General features: G+C 46.2%; 1 long non-coding RNA gene across 2 annotated transcripts in view; it reads left to right on the top strand.

Moving 5' to 3' along the window:
* The window catches only part of LOC146344342 (uncharacterized), a 34,992-nt gene that overhangs the window by 12,299 nt on the left and 5,701 nt on the right, over nt 1-16,992 (top strand). The window lies entirely within an intron of this gene.

The raw sequence follows: 16,992 nt of genomic DNA, 5'->3' as shown, positions 1-16,992 counted from the left end.
GGTGAAAGGGTGCATTTTTTATTTAAAACAATGCACACAAGGAGCGCAATTTGTTTTAAAGCAAGACTCCAGGGCTTCCATGAGTGTGATTTTGCATTTAAACAAGGTACGCACTCCTCACACACCTTGTTTTAAAGCAACAATTTGGCTTTTTTTCTCACTGCTGACTTGCTACTGAAATTTTGTATGTGTGTGCAGAAATTGCCCCCTGGACCCTCCAAAGTTGCTTACCCCTGCGACCTTCAGTACAAGACTTTCTGCTGACTTCAATTTTACTGTTCATTTATATTTTTAAGACATTTATAGTTCAGCTGTTCATTGAAATGATCAAAGCAGCATTTGGAATGTACTAGAACAATTTCAAAATCATTCAATTGTCTATTAACATGAAACTGATGAACCACTCTGGAAAAAATGGAAGTACCAGGCAGTTGCCCTCCTGTCATTTGGGCAGGTGTTGCGGGGGGAATTACTTCATAGTGTTAAATTTCCACCTCATGGTCAAAGTTCAATCCATTTCTAGTCCACATTTGTATATTCCCCAATAATAGTTTAGATTACCTTTGATAATGATGAATGTAATCTTAGAGGTAACATACAATGATAGTTTCGCTCATACGTTCCCCTCATTTATAGTTAGGGGGCTTCCTGTGTTGCAAAAAACACATCCTTCCTTTTTAAGTTGCAATGTGGATTGTAATGGGATCTGAGTTTCTGCTTTTTCCTGTTTATTCCCCCAGTATGCTTGTAAGTGTTAAGGAAATATCCAGTCTTCTATAAGTCAGCCTGCCAATGGCTGTGATGCCAAGTAATAAAAGGAGATCTTAGGAAAACTCTCTGGAACTCTGGAATATTGAAGAAATGAACAGGCTTCTTCTGTGTCACTGGCAGTGCTTTGCTCTCTGCAATGTAGCTGTGGATCCAAGACGGTGTAATCTTGTGCACCATCCAGTGGGAGGTTCTCCTGCAGAGACTGCGTTGAAATCTTCATTTTAATGAGTTGTACGCAGCTCCTCTTCATTTCAGTTGTGCCTAAACAGGAGAAATTCCCAGTGTTATACCCATTGTATATTCTGCAGAATTCAAATGGACTTGGAAGAGGTAATACCTATGAACTAGAGCCCTTCTTTATCAAGTTGTGACTGCACGTGAAGAGCTTATCTCTGCCCTCCCCTCCCCCTGCCTCCACTCTCATCAGACATGATCTGAACATGATTTGTTCTTTTTGACAAGGTCAAGCTGTTGTGGAAAGGTTAAATAAATGGACCTTGTAAGCGCTTTGTTAGAAAAGCTGTTCAGAATGTGTTCTTCTTAATCGCCATTCTTCCTGTATTCCTGGGAAAGGGCATAATGGACAAAAGCTGATAATTCAGAAGGAACGCAACTGGGGGATGGGACCAAGGGAATGAAGGCTTGGTGTTCTCTTCCTTCCTACAGCCAGATTTGCTTGTGACCCTCAGTGTATTCAATGGAAAATGCTTGTGAGCCTCTTTCTGCTCTGCACAGAACATTCCTTAGGGGGCTGGAGTTTAAACCACCATCCCTAATGCTGTCTATGCCTATTCTGTCAGGAGTGTAATGAGGGGAAACTTTCCCAGGCAGAAGTAAAAACATCTCTGTATTCAGCACTTGGTTAGAAGAGTATGAGCATTTTAATACTCCAAAACTGGCTTGGACCTCTATGTACAAGACTCTTCCAATGCTAAACAGACAGAGCGAGAGCATTAAAAGAAAAGTATCTTCCATTAATAAACAGAATGATGTTTCATTGCTTTTTAAAATTCAACTGTGGTTCATTGTCTTAGGCCTTGCTGCAATCACTGGTCATCTTAAGCAAGGAATTTAAGATATTTGTAATAGTAATAATTACTATTCCAGCCCATTAAGTATGCACATGTATGTGCATGCGCGTGCGCGCACACACACGCACACACGCCTGTGTGTGGGAAGACAATGGAGCATGAAGGACTTCATCAGGAGGGCTTTAAACTAAATCCTACAGGGGAGGAAGACGTAAAGTTGGGGGTAACCATGGACAAAGGCCCCTGCACCACAACGGAGAGAAAAGCTCTAATAGCGCCCAATAATAATCTTCAAAAACATGTAGGAAGAAAGCCAGACTCTAAAGCACATGGTCTTCGATGTCTATGTATACTAATGCCCAGAGTATGGGAAACAAACAGAACGAACTTGAACTTTTAATATGGGAGGGAAATTATGACTTGATAGGTGTACTGAAACTTGGTGGGATGAATACAGCAATTGAAGGATATAACTTCAAAAAGAACAGAAGGAACAGAAAGGGAGGTGGAGTTGCACTATATATTAAAAATACATATCTCTGCACAGAAATACAGGAGGAGGAGCATGGCAGTCCCATCGAGAGCATCTGGGTTAAAATAAATGGAGCAAAGAATGAAAGGAACATGGTGGTCGGAGTCTACTAATGGCCACCCACTCAAGGAGAACAGAAGGATGAAACTTTTGAAAAGCAAATTGCCAATGTCTCAAGGAAGCATGATGTAGTAGTAATGGGGGACTTCAGTTTCCCCAATATTTGTTGGGAGATAAATTCTGCAAAACATGGCCCCTCCAAGAAATTCCTGACTTTTGTTGCTGATAACTTCCTCCTATAGAAAGTGGAGGAAGGAGCTAGAGGATCGGCTATTCTTGACTTGATCCTAACCAACAGAGATGACTTAGTGGGTAAAGTTACAGGAACTCTGGGGGGAAAGTGACCATGTTATACTTGAGTTCTTGGGTCTAAAGGAAGCAAAAGCCAAGTGTAGCCAAACACATACCCTGGATTTTAGGAAAGTCAATTTTAATAAACTCAGAACAATGATAAGTAAGGTCCCATGGCAAGCAACTCTAACGAGAAAAGGAGTCCAAGATAGGTAGGAGTTCTTTTAAAAAGGAAATTCTAAAAACAATTACAAACAATTCCAACAAGAAAAAAAGGCGGAGGACAACAGAAGAAGCCAATGTGGCTTCACAAAAAGCTTAGAGAAGACCTGAAAACAAAAAGACACATATAGGAAGTGGAAGGAAGGCCAAGCTACAAAGGAAGAGTACAGGCAGCTAGCACAGAACTGTAGGGGTGGCATTAGGAAGGCTAAAGCTGAGAGTGAGCCAAAGTTAGCGAAGGAAGCTAAATGCTACGAAAAGGCTTTCTTCAGCTACGTGCATAGTAAAAGACAGAGGAAAGAAATGGTGGTTCACCTGTTAAATAAGGATGGCAAAATGATAACAGATGACAAAGAAAAGGCAGAAGTGCTCAATTCCTCCTTCGGCTCAGTCTTCTCCCAAAAGAGGGTCTATGACCCCCCTGGCAAAGGCAAAGTACAGGCTGAAGGGGCAGGATTGCAGCTTGAGATGGATAGGCAGATGGTCAAGGAACACCTAATTACTTTGAATGAGTTCAGATCTCCAGGCCAGATGAACTGTGGCCTAGAGTAATAAAGAAACTGGCAGAAGAACTCTCAGAACCACTGTCTGTTTTCTTTGAGAAATCATGGAGGATGGGGGAAGTGCCAGATGACTGGAGGAGGGCTAATGTTGTCCCTATCTTAAAAAAAGGTAAAAAGGAGGAACCTGGGAACTACAGACCAGTCAGTCTGACATCAATCCCTGGGAAAATTCTGGAGCAGATGATAAAGCAATCCATCTGTAAGCACCTTGAAAACAATGCAGTGATTACTCGAAGCCAACATGGATTTGTCAAGAACAAATCCTGCCAGATGAATCCGATCTCATTTTTGGATCAGGTAACCTCCTTTGTGGACTGTGGGAATGCTGTGGACAAAATATACCTCGATTTCAGGAAAGCTTTTGATAAAGTGCCCCATGATATCCTGATTAGCGGACTAGCTCAAAGTGGGTTAGATGAAACAACGATCCGGTGGATCCACAGTTGGCTACAGAAGGGGACTCAAAGAGTGCTTCTCAATGGGATCTTCTCAAACTGGGGAGGGGTAATGAGCGTGGTACCGCAGGGCTCAGTCCTGGGCCCAGTGCTCTCCAACATTTTTATTAATGACTTGGAGGAGGAGGTGCAGGGAATGCTGATCAAATCTGCAAATGACACAAAATTGGGCGGGATAGATAATACCCTGGAAGACAGAAAAAAAATTCAAAGAGATCTTGATAGGCTGCTGGGCAGAAAATGACAGAATGAAATTGAACAGGGATAAATGTCTAGGAAAAAGAAACCTAATGCACAGTTACAAGATGGGCGATACTTGGCTCAACAATACTACAAGCGAGAAGGATCTTGGAATTGTTGTAAATCATAAGCGGAATATGAGCCATAAATGTGATGTGGCTGCAAAAAAAGGCAAATGCTATTTTGGGCTGCATTAATAGAAGTATAGCTTCCTAATCCCCCTTCATGGATCACTGCCTTGTTGTGGCGAAGGGGCTTGCGTAACACAGTGAAGCCATAAGCTATGCCATGCAGGGCCACCCAAGACGGACAGGTCATGGCAGAGAGTTCTGACAAAATGTGGTCCACTGGAGAAGGAAATGGCAACCCACTCCAGTATTCTTGCCAAGAGAACCCCATGGAATGTATCACAAGGCTAAAAGAGATGACGCCGGAAGATGAGCCCCTCAGGTCGGAAGGTGTCCAATATACTACTGGGGAAGAGCAGAGGGTATTTCCAAGTAGCGCCAGAAACAGTGAAGCGGCTGGGCCAAAGCCGAAAGGACACTCAGCTGTGGATGTGTCTGGTGGTGAAAAGAAAGTCCGATGCTGTAAAGAACAATATTGTTTAGGAACCTGGAATGTCAGATCAATGAATCAAGGTAAGCTGGAGGTGGTCAAACATGAGATGGCAGGATTGAACATCGACATCTTGGGAATCAGTGAACTAAAATGGACAGGCATGGGCAATTTTAATTCAGGTGACCATTATATCTACTACTGTGGGCAAGAATCCCTTAGAAGAAATGGAGTAGCACTCATAGTCAACAAAAGGGTGGGATAAGCATTCCTGGGGTACAATCTCAAAAATGATAGAATGATCTCAGTACGAATCCAAGGCAAACCATTCAGCATCACAGTAATTCAAGTCTATGAATTAGACACTAACTAAGCCACTGAGGCCGAAGAAGCTGAGGTTGATCGGTTCTATGAAGACCTACAACACCTTCTAGAACTAACACCAAAAAAAGATGTCCTCTTCATCATAGGGGATTGGAATGCTAAAGTAGGAGATAACAGGCAAGCATGGCCTTGGTGTACAAAATGAAGCAGGACAAAGGCTAATAGAGTTTTGCCAAGAGAACACTCTGATCATAGCAAAAACACTCTTTTCCAACAGCACAAGAGGCGACTCTACACATGGACATCACTAGATGGTCAATATCAAAATCACATTGATTATGTACTTTGCAGCCAAAGATGGAGAAGCTCTATATAGTCAGTCAAAACAAGACCTGGAGCTGACTGTAACTCAGATTATGAGCTTCTTGCAAAATTCCGACTTAAATTGAAGAACGTAGGGAAAACCACTAAACCATTCAGGTATGACCTAAATCCCTTATGAATATACAGTGGAGGTGAGGAATAGATTTAAGGGATTAGATCTGATAGACAGAGTGCCTGAGGAACTATGGACAGAGGTCCGTAACATTGTTCAGGAGGCAGCAACTCAATCCATCCCAAAGAAAAAGAAATGCAAGAAAGCCAAGTGGCTGTGTGATGAGGCTTTACAAGTAGCTGAAGAAAGAAGGGAAGCGAAAAGCAAGGAAGAAAGGGGAAGATATACCCAACTGAATGCAGATTTCCAGAGAATAGCAAGGAGAGACAAGAAGGCCTTCTTAAATGAACAATGCAAAGAAATCGAAGAAAACAATAGAATGGGAAAGACTAGAGATCTCTTCAAGAAAACCGGAGATCTCAAGGGAATGTTTTGTGCAAAGACGGGCATGATAAAGGACAAAGAAGGCAGGGACCTAACAGCAGCAGATGAGATTAAGAAGAGGTGGAAAGAATACACAGAAGAACTATACAGGAAAGATCTGAATGTCTCTGATAGCCATGATAGTGTGGTCACTGAACTTGAGCCGGACATCCTAGACAGTGAAGTCAAGTGGGCCTTAGGAAGCATTATTAACAACAAAGCTAGCGGAGATGACAGTATTCCAGATGAGCTATTTAAGATCCTAAAAGATGATGCTGTTAAAGTGCTGCACTCAATATGCCAACAAATTTGGAACACTCAACAGTGGCCACAAGAATGGAAAAGGTCAGTTTACATTCCAATTCCAAAGAAGGGCAATGCCAAAGAGTGTTCAAACTACCGTACAATTGCGCTCATTTCACATGCCAGCAAGGTTATGCTCAAAATCCTACAAGCTAGGCTTCAGCGGTATGTGAACCGAGAACTACCAGAACTACAAGCTGGGTTCCGAAGAAGCAGAGGAACTAGAGATCAAATCTCCAACATTCGCTGCATCATGGAGAAAGCAAGAGAATTCCAGAAAAACGTCTATTTCTGCTTCATTGACTACCCTAAAGCCTTTGATTGTGTAGATCACAACAAACTGTGGCAAATTCTTAAAGAGATGGGAGTACCAGACCACCTTACCTGTCTCCTGAGAAACCTGTACGAGGGTCAAGAAGCAACAGTAAGAACTGGACATGGAACAACCGATTGGTTCAAAACTGGGAAAGGAGTATGACAAGGCTGCATATTGTTGCCCTGTCTTGGGTGGCCCTGCACGGCATAGCTTATGGCTTCACTGAGTTACACAAGCCCCTTTGCCACAACAAGGCAGTGATCCATGAAGGGGTAAACCAGCACTACCAATTGTCAATACGCACCAGATTCAACCGGGAGGGCAGTATTGGGCTGTTAAAGTGCCCAGGATCTGCCTGCCATTGGCTTCTAGCATTTTTTTTCTTTTTTCTTTTCAGGTATTTTGTGGGGGAAAAGACCTGAATGCCAGGATGTTAGGTGCTCCACCCCAGCTTATGCAGGCTAACTGAAGCTTCTGTGTCTCTGCCTCTTCCCTGTGCTAGCAGCAAAAGTGCTTCTTTCTAAGTGCAAGGGACAGAGCAAGATCCCGTCAACTTCTGCAGAAGCAAAATGTAACATACTAATTCAAGAGTATGATCAAATGCAATGGCATTCCCCTCTGTATCATTTTCCTGAAGTTGCAAACCAAAGCTCACTTATAAGAGAATAGTCTCTTTCACTTCAGTAGATTGTCTAAAGTCTAAAGCAGGTGCAAACACCCTATTTTGGTCCGGGGGCTTGCCGGATTGCCTCCCCTCACCAGACCAAGCTGGTAGGCTGGATAACTTCAATGGGGCTGGGGTGTGCACCCAAGCCCTGCCTCTCTCTGCATGGAGAAAGCAAGTTGGCCAGAGCTTGCAGAACTGGGTCCCACAAACCCCAGCTGAATCAGGCGCCTTCTTCCTGTTCCACTTGTGTCCCAATCAGGGCATGAGTGGTGCAGGAAGGGACTCATCCAGGGCTTTTAGGACCTGGTCTGGTAAGCCCCAACAAAGTGCAAGGGAGTCCCCATATTATCTCCAGTCTCCCACTGGAGGGTGAGCCGCACAGAGGGGAAATCCCTTTGTTATCTCCAAGCAGAAATCAGGGATAACATGGGGATTCCTCTCCTCAGGACAGGGGGTGGGGCTTGGGGGCAGGGAAGGGGCCTGCAGAGGGTGCCCAACCCTCCACTGGCTGGATTGGGCAACTTCATGGGCTGGATTAGGCCCACAGGTCAGAGGTTGCCCCTCCACTGTTCTAAGGCAAATGTGCTTAGGGTTGCTCTCTAAATGTAGGTATAAAGCACTGTGGAAAATGAAAAGCTCTCTTCCTCCCCATTTTGATGATGCTTGGTTGACTTGATATTCTTCAAAGTGCATCATTCTATGGTGCTCCTGTATCTTCAGCACTGCTCAGCATATAGCAATCAACTGCAAAACCTATGAAAAAAAGCCCCTGCAAAGTGCTGAGATACACAAAAGCTTTTCATTCCATAGATGATGAGTGAACAATGCTCCTCCGTCTGGCTTATACATGTATGTTCACCTTCAGAATGTTGACAAAGCAGGACACCAGATCACAATGGTAAATAAATGTATCCTGAAATGACAGCCTTGTTGCTCTACTCATCATCCAGAAATTCGGCACTGCTTTTTAGAAGGGGGAAGGCACAGCAGCACCAGTACAATTACCACCAAGCATCAAAGCTACGTGCTCATCGTAATTGCTGTTGTCATCCATGTAGTTGTATGCCACTTTAAAGGGCTGGCGACAACGGTTAGTATGGTTGGGCACCTGCCAAGGGCCCACACCCCAGCAGGGGCCCACTGACAAAAGCCCCCTGGAGTTGCTCCTCCTCTTCACCACTGCAAGTTGCTTGTTCACCTGCCTCTTGCTCTGGCCCAGATAGTGGAGGTGGTGAGAAGGAAGAGCAGTACATGCCACTGCTAACTTGCTCACTGGCTCTCTGCTTGCCAAGCAAATAAGTGGTTGCAGTGATGAAAAGGAGGATGAGGAGCAATAGTAGCTGGTGACAATGATGGCAAGAAAGTAGACTCACTAAGGAAGGGGGGCCATTGAGGGTGCATTGCCTTAAACCTGGAGCCAGCAATGCCTCTTTCCCACAAGATGATGTTCAAAGACCAATTATATTTCCATTCCATAAACGATCAGTAATATTGATATTCCTAAAATAGTATAACTTATACTCTATCCATAATGTGTGGGCTAAATATCACACTGTTGTATTGGATGCACTATTGTCTTGGAATTGGACTTACAAATCTGTCCCTTGTGTGGAAGGAGCAAGCTTTGATATGATCACCTCGATAAGCTCCAGGACTCCCCAGACAACTCAAAGGATGGAAGGAGAGGGGAGAGACCCTTCCTGTCATTCATGTGACAGCTCAGGAGGCAAGCAGCAGCTGTGCTTGTTACCAGGCCACTTTGGTGTGTGTGTTTTGAAGGGGCTAGAATCCCCTCCCCATATGAAGTGGTGTAGTGATGGAACTCATGATTGTTAATCTGTCACTGAAAGCATGAAATAATTTTGCTAACAGATGATTGACAAGGCTGCTGTAAACTACAGATGGTTAATTGATCTGGAATGGTTGGATAGTCTGAGGGTTTTGGGGAGACCTATAAGAAGACCCTCCAAAACACCCCAGACCGATACCTCCTTCCCTCCCTGGCCACTTTGATCCTCCCTCCTGTCTGAGAACTCAATCCTCCCTCAATCCTTCCCTGCATAGCTCTGCAGTACATCAAGGTTGGCAGGGAGACCATGGTCCGAGAGCTGCTCCGGTGGTGGTCGTGACCTCACAAGCTGATCGGCATCTTCCCACAGCCAGCACGGCCACCCTTGCCTTCCAAATGATAACAGCTACTTTGCCTGAGGTGGACAACCTGGGCAAGGAATGCTAATGGAGCTGCTTCTGCCTGGCCAACAAGCCTGTCCTCCCAGTACTGCCAGGATGGGCAATGCAAAGAGACTGGGAGGGGTGTCCAATCGGGGGCAGGACAGGGAGGCCCATGTGGTGGGCTGAGACACGTCTCCAGGCAAGAAAGAATGGGCGGGGCTGGGAATGGAGGGAGGCATGGCTCAGACATGTTCGGGATGGTGCCCAGCCATGGTGCATTCAAATGGCCAGCACTTGGAGGATGGCTAGTGTTGGCAAGGTACCTGTCACAGCACACGCACAGACAGCCCCCTCAGTATTTGGCAGAGTATGGTGTGTTCACTTTAAGAAACTCAGCTCAGAACAGAGCAACTCAAGGCTTGGAGGCTTTACAGGACAATTAAGCAAGCAATTCTGCCATGAGGGCAACAGCTTTAAGTCACATTCACAGGTCTAGACTTAGCAACACTGTCTAATCAAGCAGCACTAGATTAAGTGCCGCTTGATTAGCTCGGGCACAGCATGCACATCCCAGGCACAGAGTGAATTCCCTCCAGGTGGGGCATAATAACTGACAGGGAATTTCCCAGTCTTAAGCACTGCAACTTTGGGCATAGCGCTGCCTTGATTGGATTCCACCCATCCTAAGCTAGACCTCTCAGGACCTTTGATGGCGTTAGTAACAAGTCATCTCCATCTTTTGTCTGGCTGTCCAAACCAATATTGACTCCGCCCAAGAGTCTTCTCCCATCTTTTGTTTTATTCTCGTCATTGGAACTACAGTCTTTTGGACTCCAAGCCCTTAGTATTCCATTGGTCTCACTCTGCTGAAATCACTCAGGTCCTGGCCGCCCAATTCAGGCACTTTTTGCTGAAATCACTTGGTTGTGTGAGAAGCCCAGTTGGTCCTGGTTACTCATTCTCAAAGGCTGACCTGCCTCTCCCAAGGCTTTGTCACTGGCAGGAAGAGCTTGAAGCTACCATACACTGGTTGGTTCTCATTCTGCTGATATCACTCTAAAGCCACGGACCTGGAGTCAGACTCCTGTTCCCCAGATCACACCCTCTGTCTGCCCAGGTCCCTGCTTTAGATGAAGTGGTGCCCTGCCTGCAGCCTCTTTTGAGGATTCCTTCCTCTTGCTGAACCTCAGGAACTTACCTGCATCCCAGTGCCACCTGCAGGAAGGATATGACTGGAGGAGGGCTAACGTTGTCCCTATCTTCAAAAAGGGTAAAAAGGAGGAACCTGGGAACTACAGACCAGTCAGTCTGACATCAATCCCTGGGAAAATTCTGGAGCAGATCATAAAGCAATCCATCTGGAAGCACCTTGACAACAATGCCGTGATTACTCGAAGCCAACATGGATTTGTCAAAAACAAGTCCTGCCAGACAAATCTGATCTCATTTTTTGATCAAGTCACCTCCCTTGTAGACCGTGGGAATGCTGTAGACATCATATACCTCGACTTCAGCAAAGCTTTCGACAAAGTGCTCCATGATATCCTGATGAGCAAACTAGCTCGAAGTGGGCTAGATGAAACAACGATCCGGTGGATCCACAGTTGGCTACAGAATCGGACTCAAAGAGTGCTTATCAATGGGACCTTCTCAAGCTGGGGAGAGGTAACGAGTGGGGTACCGCAGGGCTCAGTCCTGGGCCCAGTGCTCTTCAACATTTTTATGAATGACTTGGAGGAGGAGGTGCAGGGAATGCTGATCAAATTTGCAGATGACACAAAATGGGGCGGGATAGCTAATACTTTGGAAGACAGAAACAAAATTCAAAGTGATCTGGATAGACTGGAGCGCTGGGCAGAAAACAACAGAATGACATTTAATAGGGACAAATGCCAAGTTCTGCACCTAGGAAAAAGAAACCAAAGGCACAGTTACAAGATGGGGGATACGTGGCTCAACCACACTACAAGCGAGAAGGATCTTGGAATTGTTGTCGATCACAAGCTGAATATGAGCCAACAATGTGATGTGGCTGCAAAAAAGGCAAATGCTCTTTTGGGCTGCATTCATAGAAGCATCGCTTCCAAATCCTGGGAAGTACTAGTTCCCCTCTACTCAGCACTGGTTAGGCCTCATCTGGAGTACTGTGTCCAGTTCTGGGCACCACACTTAAAGAAGGATGCAGACCAACTGGAGAGGGTTCAGAGGAGGGCAACAAAGATGATCAGGGGACTGGAAACAAAGCCCTATGAAGAGAGACTGAAAGAACTGGGCATGTTTAGCCTTGAGAAGAGAAGACTGAGGGGAGATATGATAGCACTCTTCAAGTACTTGAAAGGTTGTCACAGAGAAGAAGGCCAGGATCTCTTCTTGATCATCCCAGAGTGCAGGACACGGAATAATGGGTTCAAGTTACAGGAAGCCAGATTCCGGCTGAACATCAGGAAAAACTTCCTGACTGTAAGAGCAATACGACAATGGAACCAATTACCTGGGGAGGTGGTGGGCTGTCCCACACTGGAGGCCTTCAAGACGAGGCTGGACAGCCATTTGTCATGGATGCTGTGACTTGGATTCCTGCATTGAGCAGGGGGTTGGACTCGATGGCCTTGTAGGCCCCTTCCAACCCTACTATTCTATGATTCTATGATATAATGATATCCCAGGAAAGGTGTGTTTCAAGCCCTCTGCTATCTTCTGGAGGTCCTTCCACTATAAATTGTAGCCTCCACCCCTGTACCTTTTTTCCTCTAGTGTGCTGGTATAGCAATGCAGCAATTCAGTCAACTTTTAAAACAAGTTTTTGCTCAGAAGCTTGGCCACTTTGGTGCAGTCTTATCCTGGTTGTTCAATGAAAAGGATCACATTCAGATTCCTCATGTGGCTCCCCTCCCCTCCATTCCTGAGCCTATTATGGTCAGCCGTGTCCTCTAGAGGAGTTGGTTGTCGCAGAAGTGATTGAGAAGAAGTGCCCTTGCCATGTTGGTGGGTGTGAGCTTGTTTCCCTAAAGCAGGGGTGTAGCGCCTCAGGCTGTAGGGAAAATCCAGTCCACAGGGGGCCCCAATATGACCCTCCAGGGTTCCTCCCATGGCGATGTCCCCTTCCCCTGGTCCCAACCCCTTCTCCCAACCACTGATTGTTCAGTGGTTTCCCAGCTTTTGCATGTTTTTCTCCCCATTCTCAAAGGCTGACCTGCCTCTCCCAAGGCTTCGTCACTGGCAGGAAGAGCTTGAAGCTTCCATACGCTGGCGTTTTTGGTCCCGTCCCTTTTGCCTTCAGCCCTGCCCACCACTGCAATGTGGCCGCCAAGAGCGTCTCTCAAGTGGAATCCAGCCCTTGGGCTGAAAGAGGTTCAACTCCTCTCCACTAGAGCAAGGCCAAGAAGAAGCTAACTGCAATTGGAGTGCATGTGTGTGTATTGGATATAGATAACCCTAGTCCTGGTGTTTTGTCACTTGGCATAGCGCCCACAGCTAAAGATTAGTCTCCATGAGCCCTTATCTCTCTCTCCCAGCAGCAACTTCTTCAGAGCCATTGACCAGCCCAGTTCAACCTGAACGCTCTACACATGTCTGGATACTAGTTTTCCATGTACCACAGCCCTCAGTTTAGGCAGCGAGCAGGCATTTTGCGCTAATGGTAGCCCAGGCCATGAGCCCAAACAGCCCGAAAAGTAGACTCTCCTTTGCTTCTTGCCTTGCTTGGCTTCCAAGAATAGGAATGCTTTCCACTGAGACAATCCCTCCCCTGAGCCATCTGAGCTGGTGTAAAAAAGAGAGCAGGCATTGGGATGCTGCTGCTGGCCACCCTGTGTGAATGGGGCTGATACTGTGCAGGCTCATGCCAAGACCAAGATGGGCATGACCATGAAGGCCTGCATGTTCCAGAGGAGGGTCCCTGCTATGTCTTACCACCTCACAGCACCTCACTGTTCCCTCCATATGCTCAAGACCATCACAGAGTTTTAACACCCTTTCCACATTGTCATTTCCGTAATTTACCAAAAGCAGTTGGGTTCCAGGGGATTACCATGGGCACTATTGCCCAGACCCTTGGCATTGCCTATGGGGAGCTTGCCCCATTCTCAGGAGCTGAGCAGAAAGGGAAGTGAGCCCAGCTGCACTTCTCACTGGGCTCATGGTCTGATAATCAGGCACTTTCCTTGTTGCTTCACTCCTGAGAGTATAAGCACTTCCATGACAAGCCCATTATTGGTCAGTGGGGGAGGCCTTGTGCCTGGGGGTGGCTAGCCTGATGCCTCCCACAGCCCCTCCACCTTACCATGACTCCCTCCCTGTGATGCTGCGGTCTTGCACACCAACCATCAGCCCATGTCTCTGCGCCCTCACATGAACCCACTTCCTGGCCCCACAGCCCGGAACTGATGCAGCCTCTATCCACAGACCCCTTGGGCAGCTGGTTTGCACCTTCCTGGCCCTGTGCAACCACTTTATTGACACAGGGTGGGGGATGGATGACAGGCATGCAGGGAGGGGCAGTCATGGGGAATGTGATGAATGCCATCAGGCTGTTAGCAGGCTGCTTGGCATTGGGAACGCACTGTAGGCTCTAAGAGAACAGGCGACTTAAGGATGTTGACACTTAAAAGAAATATTTGCTAAAGCCAAAGCAGGAGAAGCGACAGCAAAATAGTCTTGCATAATGGGTCTGCCAGTCAACCCCAGAGAGAGACAAAGGCACAGGATACCATGGTTCTGTTGCATCTCCATTACTTTTTGCCCAGTCTCATCCAAGCCTGGCAACTTAGAGTCTCACTTCACTGTAGGTTGAGATCTGCTTCAACCCCTTTTTAAATGGACGTATTTTTCCTTCACCTGCTGAGACTAGAGATGTCTGTCACTGGGAAGTCTGGCCCTTTTTAAGCTCACCAGACTTCCACAGTGCGCCCAATTTGGCTTACTTTTGTGAGTCAAGCTGTGCAGTTTCCCTGAGTTCTGGGGATTTTTAACGCATTTTTTTGGTCTTGGGTGTAATTTGCGCAAATATAGATTTGCACAAATCACGGGCACAAATCTGCATAATTTGCAGAAATTGTGGCTGTAATTTGCACAAAGTATGCAAATATGCACAAATCACAGCTGAAATTTGCACAATTTTTTAACGCTTTTTTTAAAAATGGAAATTCCACTAGCTGGCCCAACTTGTTCTGCATCCGCTGGCAAAAAACAAAGAAGAGTCCAGGGGATCAAACCAATGAAAGCTGATCGACCTCCACCCCCATCCATAGTCCTCTGACTTCCCTAGCTGAGACTAGGGGTGTACGAGCCCCACTCACCGTTCCAGTCTGGGGTGTCTGCGGAGGGGGGGAGGCGATCCCTCCCTCCCCCCGGAATCCTCCCTGGCTGGCTCTGCTCCACAATGAATATGGAAAAGAGGGTGCAGAGGACAAGGCTATAATTTGTATAACCACCTCCGGAAAATAAGATAGAATTGCAAAGATACTTCTCCCTGGGTCTGCATGATCTGCTCCTGTAGCTAAAGTTTACGGTACACTGAAACTCCTGGGTCTCAGCTAGGGATGGCAGGGAAATCCACCACGGACTCCAATGAGGCTGGATTTACGTAGCCTATCATGGCAAAGAGCAGGGACGCAAACGGCGTCTGTTACGCCGGACGCCATTTGCATCCACAGACCGGGGCAGTAGACAGACCTAGACCGGCTGGCGGCAGGTAGGGTCTGTCCGGGGAGAATTTTGTGGGGTGGCGGGGGGGAGTAGTCCGTTCCACCACGGACTCTGGGGGGGCTGGATTCTAAAGAATCCGACCTCATTGGAGTCCGTGGTGGATTTCTCTGCCATCCCTAGCTGAGACCCAGGAGTTTCAGTGTACTGTAAACTTTAGCTACAGGAGCAGATCATGCAGACCCAGGGAGAAGTATCTTTGCAATTCTATCTTATTTTCCGGAGGTGGTTATACAAATTATAGCCTTGTCCTCTGTACCCTCTTTTCCATACTGTGTGGATGTAGACATTTGACCTACTTTTGGACTTTATTTGGTCAGAGCTCCAGCCACTTAGTTCTGCCTTCCCCTGTCAACTAGTCTACAGGCACAGCCAGTCGGCAGAGACAGGTAGGGCACCGAACTATGGCTTCCCTCCTCCCTCTTCCCCCCTCTTTCTTCCCCCATTACCAGGCATCAGTCAGTGTGACTTACAGCATGCTTGCTTGCTCAGTGTGATCATGCAGGCTGCTGCTGTGCTGCTGCTGTGCTGCAGGGACTAGGAAGGGGCTCCTGGTCTGGCAGCATCATTTCAAGCAATGGTGCATGTGCATGCAACTATTGTAACAATCACTCCTTCCTGGAGGGCCAGCTCCTCCAAAACTGGCAATGTAGCTTTAAAAAAATAGGCAAGTGGTCCCCAATTAATTCATTTATGTTGCACTGCTATGTGTGTCTACTGAGAAGTAACTTCCATTGAGTTCAGTGGGGCTTACTTCCAGGTAAGTACATATAGGATTGCAGCCTTAAAACCCCTTTTTCTCTGTGGGCTTGCTGTCTGGCTTCAAGTAACTCATTTGGCCTAATGTGGGTTTTAAAACTTCACTTTCTTTGGGTTGGGAGTCTGGAGAAATTAATGAAAGACTGCTTTTCTATGTTGTCGGGCTCTCATTATTATCATTATCATTATTATAACATGGAAAGAGGTGGATTTTGCCTATATGCTCACAGAACTTGCTGCCCTTGCTTGCTCCTGAGTAATGCAGCCCTTTTACTTCTGAACTGAGATGCATAAAATGGATTTTTATGCTACTTCTTAGTAGAGAATTGTTGTCATTATCATTTTATGTCACACCCGATAAGGCACCCTTTGTGCATGTCTAGCAGTTAATCAGATTGCTTCAAAAGAATGTTCACCTAGCTTTGTTTCTTCAGGGGGGTGTTGAGGAGTTGGTGGGTAGTGGCCTCCTCAGGTATAGCTTTTACTCAGCTGCAGCTCAGACTGCTGTGGTGAATGTGTATGTTGAGACTGCAGTCTAAATCCCCTCTGATGCTTAGTGCTGCAGGAGTAAGACAGAGGAGGGACAATGAGTAGGAGGGGTTGGGGCAAAGTGTTGAAAAAGCCATCAGGTTGGGAGTAGGGATAGGGAATTTAAAAAACAGTGCTGCAAAGTTAGCCTAAAGTTGTTGCTTTTTAATACTGGGAGGAGAAATATACTGTGGTAGCATTTAATGGTTTAAAAATTCAATGCTCTTTTCAGCAATTAAAGTGTATAACATGCTATAAGCTTGTGAATAGCACTTTGAGAATTACGTTCTTTTCCTCCTCTATTCATTAATAATGGAACTTCAAATTTATTTGTTTTATTACATTTATATCCCGCCTTTTTTCCTCCTTAAGGAACCCAAAGTGGCATACATAATCCTCCTCCACTCCATTTTATCCTCACAACAATGAGGTAGGTTGGGCTGAGAGTCTGACTGGCCCAAAGTCACCCACTGAGCCTCATGGCTGAGTGAGGACTAGAACCCCAGTCTCCTGACTCCTAGTCCATCACTCTAGCCACTACACTACACTCAAATTGGATCCTTCTGGTATGTTTTGCAATGCTTTCCTCATATGCCTCATTAAAGAAAGTTAGCTTGGCTTCACAAATCTGAAATTCT

This window comes from Heloderma suspectum, chromosome 5 (assembly GCF_057233095.1).
Source record: "Heloderma suspectum isolate Gila_16-S chromosome 5, 16-S_ref, whole genome shotgun sequence".
In the NCBI taxonomy this organism is placed as follows: domain Eukaryota; kingdom Metazoa; phylum Chordata; class Lepidosauria; order Squamata; family Helodermatidae; genus Heloderma; species Heloderma suspectum.
Note: the sequence above shows the minus strand (reverse complement) of the source record. Positions and strands in the feature narration are given on the sequence as shown.